The sequence below is a fragment of the Acomys minous genome, assembly GCF_964271855.1.
Source record: "Acomys minous genome assembly, chromosome: 13".
In the NCBI taxonomy this organism is placed as follows: Eukaryota; Metazoa; Chordata; class Mammalia; order Rodentia; family Muridae; genus Acomys; species Acomys minous.
Genome location: NC_140495.1, coordinates 13,415,099 through 13,418,342, shown reverse-complemented (window position 1 = coordinate 13,418,342; position 3,244 = coordinate 13,415,099).

The following is a 3,244-nucleotide window of genomic DNA, read 5'->3' as shown; positions in this document are numbered from 1 at the left end:
CCATCACGAGGAGCTGACGCACCCCCTACAGCCTGCTGGGAGGTGCAGTCCGCGCCCGTGTAGCCTTCTGCACAGGCGCAGTCCTCTTTGCGCATGCCCAGTCTTCTACGCGCAAAGGGTCTTGGGTTGGGGGCAAAGAGCCAATCCACGGTGAAGGGGCTTCTGGGAATAGTGGTCTTCTCCATTAAGCTGTAGGCTCCGTAGTGGGAATAATGGTCTTCTCCACTGAGATCGAGGCTCCCCTGGGATTTTCTGTCTTGCGTAACGCTGTTCTCCCTCCTGGGAGGGCCCTTCAAAAACTCACCCATGAATTTGTAATCCCAAATCTTGAGATGGGTGAAGGACGGGATGGGTGCCGCAGTAGGAATATGGCGAGTGCGACGCTGGGGAGAGGTGACATAAGGACAGCCTTGAGCGAAGAGTGCAAACTGTACGGCCGGATGGAACCCAGACTTAAAATGCCAAAGGCTTCATTCTGTCAGAGCTGAGGGGACAGGAACACAGCGCCACACCACAGCCTCTGCAGCCTGAGGAGTTCTTGATTTTTAGTAGGGTTCAGTTAACAGCCAAGTTGACACCTGAGGAGGCTGCGATTCTGGAAGGAACTAATACAATGACGAATTTTTGTCTCTGGAGATATCTGTAAAACAGGAATTTCAAAGCTATATGTGTGTGTGTTGCTAAATTTTAGACACAAATAGTGGAGTTGTAACTGTAATCTGAACACCCTGAAGGCTGAGTGAGGAGGCTAGGGTCATTTCAAGGCTGCACTAAGCTACATAACAATACATTGTCTCAAACAAATTTTAAAAATAAGGAAACAGAGAGACTAGTGAGTGGCCTTTTGTAGTCTTCTAGGAGGCCAGTGATTGGCTTTGGGTGAAAGGTTTAAAAAAAAAAAGTGGGGTGGGAGGCTGGAGAGATGACTCAGAGGTTAAGAGCACTGGCTGCTCTTCCAAAGGTCCTGAGTTCAATTCCCAGCAACCACATGGTGGCTCATAACCCATCTATGAGATCTGGTGCCCTCTTCTGGTGTGCATGCAGGCAAAACACTGTATATATGATAAATAAATCTTAAAAAAAAAAAAGTGGGTGTGGTAGCACACACCTTTAATCCCAGCACTTGAGAGGCAGAGGCAGGCAGATCATGGAAAGTTCGAGGCCAGCCTGGTCTACAAAGTGAATCCAGGACACTAATGCTACACAGAGAAACCCTGTCTTGGAAAAAAGAAGAAGTAGAAGAAGAAGAAATTGGGTAGATAACTCACTCTGAGCAACATCCGAGAAATATTTTGAAACAAAGGCATATTAAATTGGGGCGGGTGGATGTTAGGGAACGAGACCTAGTTCCTGCCTGGTGTATGTAGGTGGTTGGCTGCCAGGCTGTTAACTGATAAGGAAACTGGGAGGAACAGTGTAGAAGGGAAAGGAAAGGCTCAGGTCTAGTTTGTGTAAAGGTGGGGATAGAGGCATGTAGAGCCTAAGGATATAGAGTCTGATTCTTAAGACAGGTTTTCCTGACCCAGGTAGGGCCCACATCCTTTTTGCATAGGAATACCAAAACCTTTCCATATTCAGTAAAGGGCTTACCTTCATGCCATATGGAGACAGTAAAACGTGTGTGTGTGTGTGTGTGTGTGTGTGTGTGTGTGTGTGTGTGTGTACATTAAGGATTAAGGACTGGAGAGATCCTTTAGTGGCTTCCAGAGGACCTGGGTTTGATTTTCAGCATCTACATAGCAGCTCCCAGCACTCTGTAACTCCAGTTCCAGATCTGACGCCGCCTTCTGGCCTCCCGAGGCACTGCACATGTGTGGTGCACAGACATTCAGGCAAAACACCCGTGCATATACAGCAATAATAAAATGAAATGTAAAGAGCATGTTAGGCTGGGGAAATGACTCAGAGGGTAAGGTACCTGCCACACAGACGTGGGGGACCTGAGTTCAATGCTGAGGATCTACCTAAAGGGAGAAAGACTGAGCGCTAGCTCTACAGAGCTGTCCTTTGACGTCCACATGTGCCATCCATCCCGCATACAGTGTGCACACAATAAAAATAAGTTTCAAGGGGCTGGAGAGATGGCTCAGTGGTTAAGAGCATTGCCTGCTCTTCCAAAAGACCCGGGTTCAATTCCCAGCACCCACATGGCAGCTCACAACTGTCTGTAACTCCAAGATCTGACACCCTCAAACCAACACATGTAAATTAAATAAAAATATTTTTAAAAAAAAGTTTCGAAGCCAGCCGTGGTGGCGAACACCTTTAATCTCAGCACTGGGGAGGCAAAGGCAGGAGGAACTCTATGAGTTCAAAGCCAGCCTGGTCTACAAACCAAGTCTAGGACAGCTAGAACTGTTACACAAAGAAACTCTGTCTTTAAAACCTGCCCCCCCCAAAAAAAAAAAGGTGGGCGATGGTGGCGGTGGCACACACCATTAATCTCAGCACTCGGGAGACAGAGGCAGTTGGATTGCTGTGAGTTTGAGGCCAGCCTGGTCTACAAAGTGAGTCCAGGACAGCCAAGGCTACACAGAGAGACCCTGTCTTGAGAAACAGCAACAACAACAACAATAATAATTTGAAAGTACGAAGCCAGCTAGTGCAGGTGAGGTGCTCTTCTGCAATCATGGTAGTTCTCCCTACTATAATTTGTTGGAACCATTGAAGCCGTGAGGCAAAATAAACCTTCCTTTAAACCCTCTCTCAGGTATTTCTTCATAGCAATTAGGTCTGAGAACAGAGGGAGTGACTGCTCATGGGGAGCACTTCATTATGAACTATGACAATGCTCTGGAGGTGGATGATGGCATGGCGGTACAACAGTGTCAGTGCTTACTACCTCTGAGCTGTATACTTAAAAATGCCCAGAATGGTAATGGTTATGTTAGATATGCTTTACCACAAGAATAAGAAAGACACAGAAGCCGGGCGTGGTGGCGCATGCCTTTAATCCCAGCACTCGGGAGGCAGAAGCGGGTGAATCGCTATGAGTTCGAGGCCAGCCTGGTCTACAAAGCGAGTCCAGGACAGCCAAGGCTAACACAGAGAAACCCTGTCTCGAAAAACCAAAAAAAAAAAAAAAAAAGAAAGAAAGAAAGAAAAAAGAAAGACACAGAAGGGGCTGCAGAAATGGCTCAGAGGTTAAGAGCACTGCCTGCTCTTCCAGAGGTCCTGAGTTCAATTCCCAGCAACCACATGGTGGCTCACAACCATCTATAATGTGATCTGATGCCCTCTTCTG